At 36.2% G+C, this 17,922-nt stretch overlaps 1 long non-coding RNA gene across 1 annotated transcript in view; it reads left to right on the top strand.

Moving 5' to 3' along the window:
- The window catches only part of LOC144220101 (uncharacterized), a 101,394-nt gene that overhangs the window by 50,299 nt on the left and 33,173 nt on the right, over window positions 1-17,922 (top strand). The window contains exon 2 of the long non-coding RNA XR_013331621.1: window positions 7,643-7,729. This is a non-coding gene — a long non-coding RNA (uncharacterized LOC144220101). The remainder of the gene's footprint in view (window positions 1-7,642; window positions 7,730-17,922) is intronic.

Here is a 17,922-nt window from a genome sequence, read left to right as displayed (position 1 = left end):
GTCAACAGCAAGTGGCTGACTTTGGTCTATTTGGGACCCCCTGGAGCCACGTGCTCTTGCACCCTGTGCCTCAGTTATAATCCCATAGGTTAGGGACTCAGTTCTATAGGACTCCTCCACTTCTGATGCTAATTGCAAGTAATAGATCCTGAGGTTACCCATAACTTCTGTCTAACTTGACTACAAATCTACAGATTAGAGGTTCCCATGACCTCCTCCCCTTGGATTCAATTATTTGCTATATCAGTGCACAAAATTCAGGAAGACACATTCACCAGTTTATTAAAGGATATGATAGAGAATACAGATGAACAGCCAGATGAAAAGATGTTTAGGACAACATATGTGGGAGCATTCTCTCCAAGCATGGCATTCTCTCTGAATCTTTCCTGTGTTTACCAACCTGGAAAGTCTCTGAACACTGTCCTTTTGGGTCTTTATGGAAGCTTCATTACGTAGGCACAATTGATTAAATCATTGGCCATTGGTGATTGAACTCAATCTTGAGCCTCTGTCCCCTCCTTGTGGGTCAGAGGTCAGGGATGGGACTGAAAGTCCCAACTCTAATTACAAGGTTAGCTCTACTGGCACCCAGTCCTAATCCTTAGTTTACCTACAGGCTTTCCTAAAAGTCACCTCATTAACATACAAAAAATACCATGATTCCCTCCTCTCAACATTTAGGAAATTCCAATGTTTTTAGGAGCACTGTTGCAGGAATGGGATGAAAACCAAATATATGTTTCTTATTAAAAATCACAATTTCACTTTGTAAGCCTAGGAACTATACATAATACTCAAAGTAATAATCCCTATCCCTGTAAATGTTTCTATATCACATTTAAACTTTTAAGCATTAGACTGATTGGTTTTAGAACTGGTTACTTTGTAGCCAAAGAAGTAATGACCAGGAAATGAAAAATGTGCGAGATTGATTTCCTTTGTGGACTTCCAAGCTGGAGTCTGAATATGGTATGTTCCAAGTTACCCTTTTCTCTCACCTCATCCTTCCTTCCCATATGTGGGACTAGCTGCTTTTTATGCTGAGAAAGTTTCCCTGAAGATGTGATAACTTCAAGTTCTTTTTAATGGCCTCCTCACCACTGTCCCCAACAAAGCCACCATTTTCGAAAAGCAGGAAGGGGTATGAGAGTAGAAGAGGAAAAGGGGGAAAAGGCATTGAGTATAGTGGGACAATATAGTTAATGACTGAAAGTCACAGGAGTGAATAGAATGCACCTGTAGGCCCATGTGACATGATCAAGAAAGCCCAGATCTGTGCCGCCTCAGATTGTACTTTCCTCACTTGTTTTAATACATATGTGAAAACTAAAGAACAAACCAACTTTCTGGCTCATAAGTGTTTATAATTTATGGAATTTTTCTAATTATCTATGGACAGAGTAAATGAGCTACCATATCATCTTGTTTTGAAACATTTCTTTTGACTTTCTGAGAGATCTTGTACTTATTGCCCCACTGATCTTCACAGTCATTTGGAGGCTGTGTTAATTTCCTTTTTTTTTATATATATTTTTTATTTATTTCTAGGAGAGAGAGAGAGAGACAGCGTGAGCAGGGGAGGGTCAGTGAGAGAGGGAGTCACAGACTGAAACAGGCTCCAGGCTCTGAGCCGGCAGTCAGCACAGAGCCCGACGCGGGGCTCGAACCCACGAACCGCGAGATCATGACCTAAGCGAAAGTCGGACGCTTAACCGACTAAGCCACCCAGGCGCCCCATGTGTTAATTTCCTATTGCTGCTGTGCAAATCACTAAATACCTAGTGGCTTAAAGCAACATAATTTTATTTTCTCACAGTTCTGAAGGTCAAAAGTGTAAAATCAAGAGGTCAGTAGGTCTGTGTTCCATGTAGAAGCTACAGGGGAGTATCCATTTACTTACCTTTTTCAATTTCCTTGGTTATGATCCCTTCTTAATGTCACTCCAACATCCTGCTTCCATGGTCATATCTGTTGCTCATTCTGATCCTCCTGCCTACTGCTTATGAGAATCCTTGTAATTACATTGGACCCACTTGGAAAACCCGCAATAATCTTCCCATCCCAAGTTTCTTAACTTAATCACATTTGCAACATGGCTTTTAATGTGTAAAGCAACATATCCACAGGTTTTGTGCATTTAGGACACAGACATCTTCAGGGGTCATTAGTCAGCCTACCACAGGGATTAAGAGGGCATGGGTCATTATCCAGTTTAACAGAGAGAGAAACTGAAATAACAGGGGTCACAGAGAGTTTTATGAAGTTCTGCTCATAGTTCCTGGAAGAGAAAGGGCTAGGATCCAGAGTTCCTGGCTTTTAGATCATAGGCGTTCTCTTTGATCCAATTAGAGTTCCTTGGACTGTTACCCTGCCAAGGTTGACATCCTGATTACATTTCTATGCAGGATAAGCCAGCAAGTCGGTGACAAAATCTACAACTCAGTATTTCAGAGTTAGTTGCCCCTCAGAGTCATGAGATTTGGACTGGGTACTGTCATCACTGAGACAAGTACAATACTATTAATAAGTTGCATGTCTTGGATCAGAACTGTGAGGGTCACTACGTGGCAAGACAGTTTCTCACTGCTGGCTTCCTACCTTAAGAAGTATTTGAGCAATCAAGCAATTTTTGATTTTGTGAGGTTACCTGTGGATGTTTCCTTAGACTGATCTCAAGCAAAAACTTGGGCTGATAATTAGTAAGTACAATGCAAAGATAATACAAGAGTCAACGCAGTCTCAGTGTTTATCTGTGTCCTACCAATTTGAAAAGTAATAATTGATGAGGTAAATGGCATTATAATAGGAACATATTTGCAAATGAATTGACCCTTTATAAAATTAATTCTCCATTTGAGAACTAAGTACTACTCTGCCCTACTTGTTATCTGATTTTTGGATATTATAAATACTAAATAATCAATGCAAATACAGTGAAAATCAGTTATAAAAGACAAATCTGATTTTGCAATACTGTATTAGAGAGTTGACCAACCCATTAGTAAATCATTGACAAATTAGAAATGGCATAGCGAAACTGCTTAATTCTTATTAAAAGAAAATAATAAAGATAATCACAAGACAGAGGCTTCTAAGAGAATGATTTGTTATCAAATGCTTAACAGAAACCCTTGGGGAAATTGATGAATATCTCAAACACTTTTGTACTCTTTATGATCCTTTTGTAAAAACCAAATAGAAAATGAAGGGGGCACCTGGGTGGCTCAGTTGGTTAAACGTCCAGCGTCCAACTTCAGCTCAGGTCATAAGCTCACAGTTCATGAGTTCGAGCCCCACATCAGGCTCTGTGTTGACAGTTTGGAGCCTGGAGCCTGCTTAGCATTCTGTCTCCCTTTCTCTCTTACTCTCCCCCCCATTCTCTCTCAAAAATAAATAAGCATTTAAAAAGAAAATGAAGAACACTGTCATTCATGTGTGATGTGATTGAATTCTTTTTTTATTTTTGTCCATTCTAAGAGTTAGGTAGAATTTCAATTTTATTTTGAATGTTATTGAATATAAAAACACACATCATCTTAATTTAGTTTCATTTTAAGATAATATATCATTTAATGTTTTTTAATTTATTAATTTCATCTTTATCTTAAACAATTTACTTTACATAGTTTTTCCCACTACAAATGACCCAATATAATAAGGACATTTTGTATTTCAAAATCTATAGCCCACCTTTCGTGGAGTGGAAAGCATTTGAAGATTCCTAATTTCAACCATCAGAATATGGTTGCAGTGCACAAATTAAGGCTGAGTTTTGGGTAGTGTATAGAAGGTTTTAAAGTGGTCAATAGGACCAGTGACAGTTAATTGAGATTCCTGTGAAGACAGTTTTCTAACAGAACCTCTTAGATCTTACTGGAAAAAAAGTAGCTTCAGAGAACAGACAACTAGACCTCTTAGAGGATTTACAGGAGCCAGAGAAACACTTTAGAGGTCTCTGAAGTGAGGTAGAGTGTGTAATCACTTTTGATCAGCTGCCATGAAGCCAGTATAATCAACATGATTCAAGAGAAGGATGAGCCAATAAAGCCCTTCAATCATGGCGAGGCCTCCTAGTGGCCCAGATAATCAGAAGGGTTTGATTACACAAAATCGATTACAGATGCTGAAAAGACAGTTAACAAGAACACCTTTTGTTGTACAAAACATAAGCTACTAAATTATTAATGTACCTATGTGAATTGCTTAGTAAGTCTGTGTGTACTTAACAAAGCATATTTTTGGATTCTTTTCAACTATGTTCTTTCATAGTTCACTGAATTCTTCAGTAAGAATAATTTTAGAGTTTGTAAAGTAGAAATAGTTGAATTTTGTTAAACACAGTTGATTATTTAGAGGTTTCTATAGTAATGTTCTATTAAGAAGAGGTGTTTTGTTTTGTTTTAAATAGTATACTAACAAGCTGGTTTGAAGAAGTGGTGCCTGAACAGGAATTTGTTCCATCTTGAGTGTTTTCATAAAACTTTACAAACCATTCTGTTATTTCTCCCCGTATCCTTTGCTTTCAATCTCTCTTTCGGTCTTTCACTCTCTTTCTTTCCTTCGTTCCCTCTCTCTCGTTCTCTTTCTCTCTCACACACACACACACAACACACACACAGGCAAAAAAACAAAACAAAAAAAACAAAAAAAAATTTGTTTGTTTAGCCTTCTCGTTCCCCTGTTAAATCACGACTTCCTTTAGGGCAGGAGCTGTGACCTATTAATAACTTAATTCCAATTCTCTTAGTTTAAAAAGTGGATTAAACGAATCCATGAATTTAAATAATTTAGTGTGACAGTTTCACAGGTGGCCTTACTTTTTCTTTCTCAATATCTGGACACATTCACCTTCTCTAAAATTATAAAGTAACAATTTGTACATAGGAACCTAAATCTAATTCCAGTAATTTAGCAATGTTTACCTCCTAAAAAGAAGGAAATAAAATAAGATGGTGTTTTATTATCATTTTCAGATTTATGATTCATTCTAATTGATTATATGCAAATTATATGAAAGGAAGATCAAATAATAGTTGAGAGCCTAGGGTCCCGTGTTGCAATAAAATTCTGAGTGACAAAAGCTATTGTAATTTACTACAATTTCCTGAGTATCTACAGTCTATTAGGCTTTTTGCTAGATATTTTACATGTAATTTTTATACCAAATTATGAGACATTTGTAGTCCCTTTTTACAGAAGAATCAATGAAGCTTAGCAATTTTCCCTGTATCACAGAATTTAAAAAAAAAAAAGCTCATAAATGGCAGAAACCCAGAAGTTAAACTCAGGACAGTCAGACTCTGAAGTATTCTGGTATATCTTGGATCTTTCATATTGCAAAGTTTGGGATATGGGAGAGTTAGTCTAAAGGGACCATTCATTGGCTGCTAGTACCCAATTTGGGGTTAATACATAGAGTCCTCTCTGAACAAACACTTCACCTTTGTGAATTCTGAGTAAAGTAGCATCTGTAGTCACTGGCTGACCACAAAATCTAACTGACTCAGCTGTGTAGTGATGTAGTAGGTTTACACTCTCATTAAGTGCAGAAAGTCTTTACGCACAGATGACTAAGTCATCCCTCCCCCTCAATTAGACCTTTTACATGTGGTGCTCCGGTAGCCTGTCTGCCTCTCTATTCAAAGTAGAGAGGAGATTACCCATGTTTTGTGTTTAGCTTAGATCTGGCAGAAGAAGAAAAGCCAAATAACCCTGGCAAATACAGAGACCACTATGTTTGCATTAGATCCAACTATTGTCTGAATATATATAAGTAGACTTTTCTTTGTGGGAAATAGTTTGAGTTTATGTGCTACAGTGTTCTGTTCTTACCTGTAATTGCTACTGTGGATCCTTTGCCGCTGTGGTATCTGTTTCTGAGTCTTGTGGGCTTGATACAGATCCTGTTGTCTCCCTGATTTTGTCAATGAATGCTTTGGGGTAACAATTCAAAAGACTGTTGAAGCATGACTGCCTCGTATACATCGTGTGTATGTCTCTGTAACACCTCTTCCAAAAACATGAGCTCATAAATGGAGATTACTGATCAACATTTACATCAATTGCATCAAGTGGGTGAAAGCTAACTGTCATTCTTAAATTTAACATCCATGTGTCAGCATCTTGGTGTTGCATTTACCAAGAGTTTCTCCATTGACATCACCCTTCCAGACACTGCTTCTGTGCCCCTCTTCTCAGGCCCCTTGTTAAATCCACAGTTGCAGTGAAGCAGGCACCCCATTGACAGGACAGGAGACTTATATTTCCATTAGAGAGTTGGCAGTAATTAGCTGTGTGACCTAGAGTGAGTTACTCAAAATCTCTGGGTCTTAGTGTTCTCATTTAAATACAAGAGACTCAACTAATTGACACCGAAGGTTCCTTTCAGTTCTGACATTCACTAGTTTTACTGAAAAATGGCAAGGAAACATCAATGATTTCTCATCAAAACTTAGAGCCTTAACAAGATTTTAGGCTTTCATTTGGTCTTGAAAGCAGAGTTGAGGGAGCAAATTACCAAAACCAGAATCTCCTGGGCCTGGGCTTTAAGGAATGGGGTGAACACAGCATTCCCCATGACTGTCTTGTGGTCTCTGTCATTGCTGTGTTTTTCCTTCCCTTGCCTTGACAGAACAGCTGGTCTGCTGCCCAGAATCACCCTTTCGAACCCCTCTTTCTTACCGACCGCCTCTGCTGTTTCCTTAATCCCCAGTCTGTGACAGTAACCAGCCAACTAGCCTCCAACCTTCTGGCTCCCACAACTCTACTGAATTTTACACTTTCTTCCAGGTGAAGATGCTTGAAGCAAAATCTGTTCCTGTCACTGTCCTATAACAAAATTAGAACTAAATAAAATCGCCGAGAGTGAATTCCCACTGATAACAGAGCTGAAGCAAACCGCATTTACCTTTATAATTTGTCTCAAATATTATTTCCAAAAAAAATTCTCAGTACTTTTCACACAATGTATGTTCTAACAAACCGCCTTCACAGATCCCTACCGATGTACCTTGATGTGATGGATGTTTCTTTCTAAGAAAATTTCCAGAACTTTTCAACTGCGTTTTTCCAAATCTTGGTGCACCAAATCATATCCGTTCTTTGAGATTCAACTCAAATATCACCACAACCTCAAAGTTCTTCACAATACTGCATTTGAAAATACTATCTTCATTTAATATTCCATAATATACTTATACTCATATATTAATATTAATACTAATTACTAATATTATTTCTATTTTCTCTTGCACTCATACTGCCTTACAAATAATAATTTCTCAATAAACATTTTATGAGTAGATAAATAGTCTATCCATAAATAGTCACAGACAATTCATCATCAACACCTATACCATATTAAAATTCTAAATGGGAAGGAGTAGAGCAAAGAAACAGAAATTGGAAGGGGTGTATTAGAGTCCTTGGAAAAAGGGGTTTGTAAATGCATATTTGTTTTGATTTTTTTGTGGACATAATACTCAACTAGTTTTGAAATTGCAACTAACTCTAAAAGGACATTTTGATATTTAGTTTTTAATAAAATAACTTACAGCTTCAAAAATTAAAGACCGCTATATTTGTTTATTATTCATGAATTTTTCTGTTAATTCTGGATTCAAATTTTCATTGGTTTCAGCTTACATTTCTGCATAGTAACATCACCAGGCTTATGCTGACCACAAATGCTACTGTCAATAAGAAGCCTCTCCTGACCCCAAGCGAGGTATGTTCTTACTCTGCCTTGGAGTTCTTTGTCTTTCTTTAGTTATACCAGCACATTTGGCTGCAGACAGGAAGAGGTTATGTTCTTGTCTTCCCCATTATATATTTTGTCCTTATTCATAATTTTTTTCACCCACAAACTAAAATTATTCTTTACACAGAGTAAGAAATGACAGCAACAGCAATAATAACAAATGATGATTTGAATTGCATTTCTTTTTTTTTTGAATTGTATTTCTTAAAAGGAAGCTTGTTGTCCTGTTTTTATAAAGCTTTAAGATCCCAAAGAGTTGCCAAAATTTGAGAACTTCTCTTTGTTCTCATCGTATTATTTCTTCATTGTTTATTTTATTTCTTAGCTGAATGATCATTTCCTTCATCTTCAAATAGCTACTCTGTTTCATAGCACATGGAATGTGTATTAAGTTGTCTACTTTTGTTTGTGTTTGATAATGGCACACTGATTTGATTTTCCAGTTCATATAGCTAATATAGAAATTATCCCATCCAGGCTCATCCAATATATGTGTGGTCTATTTTGACGTTGCTTTGGAAATAAACAATGCATTTGCCCTATTTCTGGTGAGAGTTTCAAGAAAAAAAAAAGTAGATAATATGCAGATTTTAAAATAGTTAACTTGTGTTGCTTATGATGATGATGATTTTTTTCTTTATAAGACATTTTAACAATCAGCCTTTGGTGGGAAAGATTACAAATTATGTGGGTTGAGACAGAGAGTATATATCAGATGGAGTTTGTTTGAGCATACCAGTAACTACATTTCCTCAAAGGGTGATTCATTTTTTCCTAAGGCAATTTATTCTACTTCTCTGCAATTAAAATTTTCTTTTCATGAGAACAATGGAAATATGTACCAGGAAAAAAATGAAAACTACTAGCAATATAAGTACTGTTTGGGGATTAAACTTGGAATTTAAAGTTTTATAATATAATTCCATCTTAATTGAGTAAAGTCTATGAGCACTTGCATGCCCTTCTCATTGGAAAGAGCTTTCTCTTTAAATTGAGGAATTAGGGTGATATTTTGTCCATTTTTCCTATGAGATGGAAGAAATGGGTCTTAAATAAAAATGAGATTGAAAAATTATCTACAAAATATTAATTTCTTTAATGATGCTTGTCAGAACAAAAGAATATATAATCTCACTGGTAATATTATAAAATGGACTAACACTATATGCCTAAAATACTGTTTCTGTGCCGACACTTTCTGCAGCAGAAAGCTAACATTCTTTCTTCATTCCCCAGTTAACTGGTAGAGTTCATAAGGTCTGCTCACACTACAGTTTCTAAACTGTAGTCACTACGCAGAATCTGGTCTCTTTGGGTCCTAATGCCTGGAGATGGCTGCCTATAAATCAACTTAGACATAAATCTGCCTGCTGTTTTATTGATGATGCCTATCATGAGAACAACAATGTCCCAGCCAAAGTTGCATTCTCCATAATTGCTTTAAAAAACATAGACCTTTTGGAATCTAGACAGGGAAGGAAGAATGACCTCACTTGTTGCCTAGTCTGTAAAGCAGTTATTGATTTATGCCCAGATGTTCATAGAATCTCCAGAGTACAGCTGTATCTTTTCCCGTCTCTCAACCCTCTTGCAGAATTTCAAAGCCTCTTGTGGAAACATTTGTTACTTTTTGTTTTTGTCAGTGTTTACTTGTACCTTTTGTGCATGGGAGTGTGCAGGCGAGTGCTTCACTGTGGTGGTGATAGATGATGTTTCAACTTATTGTCTATTCATGACCTTCAATGTGTGACTCTACACTTATTGACTATATAGTCAATAGAAAGTTATTCATTTGTATCAATCAGCTATTTCTGCATAATAAACACCAACAAAATATCATAGCAGCACGGAACAGTTTACATATATTTTTATAGATGTGTTAGTCACTGAGGGTCAGATAAGTGTTTAACTGGGCTCAACTAGGTGACTCTGCTTCTTGCTGCAGATTTATGGATTAACCAGGGGAAGGGCACTGTTTCCTATTTCTGTTACCCTTTTTGGACCACTGAACTCACCTAAGTCTGTATTTCTCATGACAAAAGGTAAAAATACAAGAGTCAGGCTAAGATGTGCAAGACTTCTACCCCATCTATTGCCAAAGTAAATCATATGGCCAGGCCCATAGTCAAAGGAAGGGAATATATGCTCTGCCAACTGGATTCCATCTTTTGCAAAAACAGCTATTCAAATTTTGTCCCAGCTTTCTACTGGAGTTTGTTTCCTTTTCTGCCTGAATTTTAGGAAATTTTATATTTTTGTTCAGAGTCTCTTCTTATGCTCTCACCAACATTTAACTCCCAGACAGTAGTTTTGTGTTTCCGTCTAACCAAAGCTATCTTTTATTTGAATTAAGGTGCTCTTACCCATCCCCCCTGCCAAAAAATACTCAAAGTTGTCCTCTACTACTTTTCTATCTCCAGATGACATCAATCTCCTCATTTTTTTTATATTGCTGGATTTATTTTGCTGTGAAATGAGGAATTCCTTGGTCAAATCAATGGTGTTTGGATATAGTGATGTTCCAAAAGGCATTCTATTAGTTCATGAATGATGAATTTAGCAGATTCCAATCCATAAGGAAGACAAATACATATCTGGTACCAGTGTGAATAATGATAAAGACAAGTTACTGCCCTCTCCTTAATGGAAGTAAGTCCATGTAAACAACCTATCCCCAGGTTGTTAGCTGACTCCCACAGTGACTGAAGCTATATCAGGTGTTCACATTGACCTTTTTATTGATCTTGTTGGGCATTCAGCAGTGACAATATCTACATCAGTCTGGTGAGAAGATATTCATTATTTTGAGCTGTTCATCAACTCTGTTCCAACTACCATAACTGATTTGTATATGGTCCCATTAAATAACTATTGTAGCTGAAGATTAAAAAAAGAAAAGACTGATAGCCATAGGACAAGTCATATTTTCCACCATATTTTATTATACAGTTCAATAGGTTTTCACATTGGGCTTTAAATTCTGTACCCATTCTGAGAGTTCCATTCACGTAGAGGAATCATTATCTTCAAATTCCATATCAATCTGAAAGGTCCATTCCCACATATCTTTTCACTAGTCTTCCCATTTTGTTCTTTCCATATTCCTGACCAACCTGATAACCCATTGGCATTGCCTATGAATCGGTGTATAATTCCAAATTATGTTATCTATTTTTCTGTTAAGAATGGGCAACTACATGTATTGCCCAAAATATGCCTACTGCAATGATTTTCCTTTACTACCCTGTTTCAAGTCACCTCTGGATGGGCTATAATGCAGCAGTATTTCCTTAGTTCCTGTGCTATCATATTATGCAGACCCACCTATAGAGCAAGTTTGATATTTTCTTCCTTTCTTACCTGATTGTAGGTAACTTTACATGAAGTCATAAGAGGGACTGAGGAAGAGTCCACAACACAACAGGAGAGGACATAGTGAAAATCTGATCTATTTGCTCAAACAACATACTTCTGACCTGTTAATACATGATATTGCACAGGTTATTCCGCTTAATCATACTAATGCTGCACTCACTTATTCCCATGGCTTATTGGAGCAGCCAATATGGTTTGCTATAGGAAGGCAAATATATAATAGTCATTTTCTTTTCTTTAGTCATGCTTTCAGACTCTACCAGGGTTAGGTATCAATCAAATAACTGCTTCTCCAAAAAGAATAATTATCCACACAAGAAAAAATAGCTTTTCCTCAAAACTTTTGAGGAAGAACTGATTCTTCTATTTGGGCCAATTAGAGATGCAATTTAAGCATCTTATTTGTTACAGAATACTTTGATTATCATTGGTTATACTGAGTTATAAGACTTAAGTTGAAAAACTAATTGCATCACAACTTGAGTCTGCTGCAGACTAGTCTCATGCTCTGGGTTTCACCCACAGCTAGTTGATTTATGTGTTGTTACATGTAAAAACAGCACACCCAAATGCGGTTTATGTTGTTTTCTAAATCTAAACAGTGGGAAGCTCCTGGGTTGCTCAGTCAGATAAACATCCCACTCTTGAATTCAACTCAGGTCATGATCTCACAGTTCTTGAGTTCAAGCCCTGTTGGGCTTTGTGCTGACAGACTGGAAGCTGTTTGGGATTCTCTCTCTCTCTCTCTGCCCCTCTCTCTCAAAATAAATAAATAAATAAACATTAAAAACGAGAAGAAGGGGGAAAATAGTGGGGGCGAGGGAGAGAGCCAAACCATGAAAGACTCTTGAATACTGAGAACAAACTGAGGACTGATGGGTGGGGGTGGGACGGGGGAGATGTGCATGGAGGAGGGCACTTGTGGGGATGAGCACTGGGTGTTATATGGAAACCAACTTGACAATAAACTATTTGTAAAAAATAAAAAAAAAACCAAGAAGTAAAACTGTTAAAAAATAAATCTAAAAAAGTCCATTATATGTTGCACTTTTCAACAACTGGTAGATGTTAACAGGTACAGTAACCGGCTTTTTTCTTAGAATAGATATCCATAGGTATCACTGACCACTGAGTCTCTAGAAATTTTACTGATCAATTTAATTTATTAATTTTCAGGGAGTTTATCTTCCACCCTCTGACATTCTTGACATAAGACACCTTGACGCCCAGAGTATCTGGTACTTCCTATTCACAGGTGCAATCATAATGTGATCAGTGTCATGGATCAACATGATGTTCTTTGGGACATTGTATAGTTGATGTCTCTGTGTACTATATTATGACATAAAACATAAGAGCTACTTAGCCCTGAGGGAAGACAATAAGGTTGTCTCTGACTGGTAAAAATCAAATTACTTCAGATATGCCTTGCTAATGGAGAAAAGCTTATTTGCCAGATCAATAGCTCCATACTACATGCTACTGACTATGTTGGTTTGCTCCAGGAAAGACACACATCTGGAAGAAAGTTGCAATTGAAAATCAACCTTTGATTACATTAATAATAACCTACAGTCATAGATCCATCCAACTTTTGTATTGGCCAAACTGGCCAATTTAAACAAAGATGAGACAAAAATCATCACCTCTACATCATTCAAGTCATTGATGATTAAAGTAATCTCTGTAGTTCATTCAGAAATGCAGGAATGGATTTGATTTAGTATTTTGGTAGGGAGGAATAAATTTAGAAACTTCCATTGGTATTTCTACCATATTAGCACTTAGTCCATGAGTCAGGAAGCCAGTTTGTGGATTTTTTTTCCCATTTGCTGAGTCCAGTTATTTCAACTATAAGTACAGGAATTGATGCATGGAAACACCACAGGATGTATTCATTGATTAACTGGACCCCATGTAAGAGACTCAGACTAAAGCTCTTTTTATCAATGGCCTAACTTCCATATGGACTACAGAACTATTTTGTTTCCCCAAATTAGCATTAATTCAGAGCCAGTATTCCTAAAGTCTGGCTGTTACTCTTTTCCAAGTTCACAATCATCATATGTAAATAGCTTCAGAAACCTTTGGCAACGTCTTGGAGAAATATTTATAGTATATATTAGTTTTCTCCTATTGATGTAACAAATTACCACAAATTTAGTGACTCAAAACAACACAGACATATTATCTCACATTTCTGTAGGTGAGAAGTCTGATATAGGTCTCACTGGGCTGAAAATAAGGTAGAACTATGTTCCTTTCTAACAGCTTAGGGGAAAATTTCTCCTTGCCTTTTTCAGCTATAGAAGCTATCCACATTGTTTGGCTCCTGGCTCCTGCCTTTATCTTCAAAGCCAGCAGCATTGCGTCTCTCTAGCCATTCTTCCTAGCCACATTTCCCTCTGCCTTCCTTCCTTTGCCTCCTTCTTCCACTTTAAGGACTCTTGTAACTGCATTGGATTCATGTGGATAAAACAGAAAAAATGTCCCGGTTTGGAAATTAGCTGAATTAATAGTCTTAACTCCACTTTGTCATATAATCTAACAGGTTTCATGGATTAGAACAAGGACATCTTTGGGGGATCATTATTTTGCCTATTACAATACTATGGCCTTATCGCAGAATACTTTCCCAAGATCAGACTCCCCTTTTATACAGGACTGCCAACTGGTGAGAAAACCATGATTTTCTATGTTCATATTTCAAAGAAGGTATCTTTTCACTGTGCCTAGGGACTTTGGTTATACGGATGAAGTAATACGTTAGTAGACTATGTTATCAATTGACTCACCATAAATAATAAACCACTCTGATTCATTTCTTCATGTGAGAATACTCTAATTTCCACTCTTTTCCATGATGCTTATTATTACAATGTTGGTGCCCACATTGATTGACTCTGATGGTTAGTCACTATTTGCTGGACTCCTTTGCTACAGAATTCCATCATCTCTATTAAATTCAGGAACCAATTTCAATGGCAGTATCTCTCATCATAATTCCTAGCCTATAAACGATAGCCATCATGGAGTTTTCATGGATGCTATTTTTCTTATTTAATTTCTGAATGCCTTAGAATTGAGTGTTTGCTGGGTCCTCTGGTGGATGAAAGGGAATTCTATTGATACAAAATAACTTCAGTCTGCAATTCCCATTTCTATAAGCCCTGATTCCTACCTTATGCCAGGGAAATTCTGTCATATAAAAATTTCACTGAATGAAAGCTGCCATTTAAATCAGGATTCTGACAACCAAACTAATAATCTATTGAAGTCACTTCAAGCTGATCACAGTAACACATCAAATCAAGAATCTTGATTAAAGGTGCTCATATTAATAAATTTATTCTTCCTCTCTGATGGAACGGTCTTAGAATCTCATCCTAGACTTGTTTCCTAGGTTACAGCTGAAATAAATTAGCAAAACATTGCCAGTCTTTAGTTGATCAGGTGTCTCTTCATAGAGAAGATTCTGCAATTGTCCTGCTGGGGCATATTGATATTTAACTACTTATAGATTTGAGATTAATGGATGGTATTTGGATGGAATATGAAGAGAATAGGATTCTCTGTGAAGCCATCCTGTCAGGTGAAGCCATCACAGGGGTTTTAATGGAAGGACTAATCTATTTAGAGAGGAAAAGAGAGGCTACCTCTGCTGGTAAAGGGAGCTCAGGAATATCAGACTCTACCTAAGACACTTCAATCACATTTTATACACTCCAAATAATGTCCTAAATTACATTTTTTTTGAGGCTGTGTTTTCAACTTCAGTTCCGAGAATTAGTTTTTGAGCCTAATTCTAAACTATGTTTTCTCTGAAGCTACTAAAACAGGGATCTGCAAACTGAAAACTGTAGCCCCATGGCCCTTGCAGAGAATGGCTTAGACATTTTTTGAAGAGTTAGAAAAAGGAAACATAGACTATACGTGACCCCACAAATCGTGAAACATTTACTATCTAAACATTTATTATCTATTATAGAAAAAATTTGCAGAACCTCAAACTAGAAAACAATTATCTTAAGGTTATAGAGAAGGTCTTGGGTTTCAGCTGGCAGTGTTTTAATCTAAGAGTTGAAACTTTAGTGCTTTTTCTAAACTCTAACAGAGTCTTAAGTGGTCATCCTACCTCCCAGCCTTTGTAGTCATTATTACATCTGTACTATCAAGTGAACAGCTACTTAACCCCCTAAAACCTTATATCAGCATTTCATCCCAAACATTTATAGATCATAATTTCATAAAGCTATATATTACTAGTATCTCATTTTTACCAGAAAAGATATCATCAAAGTATTTTAAGCTCAAAGAATTGGACACTTCAATTATGTACTCTCCTATTGAGAGTCTTTGTACCAAGATCCATATCAATCAGAATCTGATCAGGAAATGGAATCCACTACACGCATTTCAAACAAAGGTAACTTAACATAGGAAACTGATTACATGCATAATGGAAGAACAGTGAAGCAACCAGAAATAAGCAACCTCAAAATAAGCAATAGCAGGAATTCCCTAACACCTCTAGGGCTATAAAGACGAAGGGAAGAGAGAGTGTTATGGGGTTCCAAGTGCAGGTCCAGCACCCAGAAGCTGCAGTTATAGTGGTCCTGTCCAACAAGAATTGGGACTATGGAACACAGGGTTTGTTTGTTTGTTTTTTCTGCAAAAGATGGACAAATGAGGTGAGTTGGGAAGGCGTGTAAGTGCTGTTATGATGTTGCCTAAAGCAGATGAGTGGGGATACCCACCCTGTCTTTTCCCTTTCTTCTGCCTTGCAGTCTTCTGCTCTTCTTGCATAGACTACAGCTATTTGGAAACAGAGAGCAACGAAACCTGGGAAATGCAATTTTTTTTTTGGAACAAAGCAGAAAGGCATAGGAATTGAACATGAAACCAGAATAACTGTCATGTTTGTATTTCACAACATGCTAACGATCTCTTATTAATTCTAATAACTTCTCTGGGTATTTTGCTTCATTATGCATGTGAAGTATTTATTCATAATTAATAATTATTTTCCAACTCCTACACTACTATTTCCTTTTATTGACTTACTGCACTCACTAGACTTTCCAATTAAAATATTATAAAATATATATAGTACTAGCAATGGGCATTTTTATCTTTTCACTATTGCAAAGAGAAAGTTTTCACCATTTCACCATTAAGTACAATGTTTGCTATGGGTCAGAGGGTATCTGTATTCCTTTTACTTCTTATTTAAGTCTTATTGAGGTATAGTTTATATGCAAAAAATTCACATAGTTGATATAATTTGATGAGTTTGGATGCATGCATACACCTGTGATACCATTACTATAATCAACATAATAAACATATCCACCACCTCCAAAAGTTTCCTTGGTCCCTTTGCTCTGTGTGTGTCAATGGTAAAAACACTTAACAAGAGATCTACCCTCTTAATGAATTTTTAGGTGCACAGCACTGTATCGTTAACTATAGGCACTATATTTTGCAGCAGATATCTAGAAGTTATTCATCTCGTATATCTATAACTTTATACACCTGAACAACACTGCCGTTCCTTCTCCTCCTCCCTGTCCCTGGCAATCACTGTTCTATTTTTTATAAGTTTGACTGTTGTAGACTCTTCATGTAAGTGGAATCATGCAGTGATTGTCCTCCTGTGATTGACGTATTTCACATAGCATAATCCCCTCCAGATCCATCCATCTTGTTGCAAATCGTACGATTTCCTTCTTTTTAAAGGATGAATAATATCCCATTGTATATATACATATACTACATTTTCTTTATCCATTCATCTGATTATAGATATATGTGGTTTATTTTTCATATTTTGACTATCTTGAATAATGCTACATTGAATATGGGAGAGCAGGTATCTTTTTGAGATCCATATTTTAATAAGTTTAATACTTTTGGGTATATACCCAGGAGTGAGATTGTAGGACCATATGGTAATTCTATTTTTAACTTTTGAGGAGCCTTCATACTCTTACCCATAGTGACTGCATCATTTTACATTCCCATCAGCAGTGCACATTTGGTTTTCATTTGCATTTTCCTAATGATTAGTGATATTGAACATCTTTTCATATACTTGTTGATCATTTGTATTTTTTCTTTGGGAAAATGTGAGAAAACTGGCTATTCACATACAATCGATTGAAACTACACTCCTATCTTACACTATATGCAAAAATCAACACAAAGTGAACTAAGACTTAAACCTAAGACCTGAAACTATAAAACCCCTAGAATAAAACATAACAAAACTTCTGTACACTGTATTTTTCACCTCATGAATTACTTCATTTACATTTTTGGTAATCATTGCTATTGCAGTTGATCTTTTTTAAATCATTCTTTTTAAACTCTCCATTCTCTGTTCTCTAAATTATTATATCCCTCATTAATTACATATATTTTGCTTGTTCTGTAAAAAGTCATACAAAATGTGAATTTCTCCTTTGCATTGCTCATTATATTTGTGATATTTAACCAAACCTTCAGATGAAGTTTGAAAATTGGTATATCATTTTTTCACAATCTTCTTTTCTTTCTTTTCTTATTCATCTCATATGCTTGCCTTTTTATCTTATCTTATTTTTATTCTTTATAAAATTAGATTTCCATTTTGTATAAGCCATGTCATACTTTTTACCATTGCGCATGCAAAGTAATTTTCTTAACTATTAAATTCTCTTCTGTATTGGAATACTTTAAGTATTATATTTCCTTGAGTCTTCCAAAAATGTTGTCTTTTATTCTAAAGAACTTTTTTATAACTA

This window comes from Crocuta crocuta, unplaced genomic scaffold (genome assembly GCF_008692635.1).
Source record: "Crocuta crocuta isolate KB4526 unplaced genomic scaffold, BGI_CrCroc_1.0 scaffold9, whole genome shotgun sequence".
Classification (NCBI taxonomy): Eukaryota; Metazoa; Chordata; class Mammalia; order Carnivora; family Hyaenidae; genus Crocuta; species Crocuta crocuta.
This window is presented reverse-complemented; position numbering and strand designations above follow the sequence as displayed.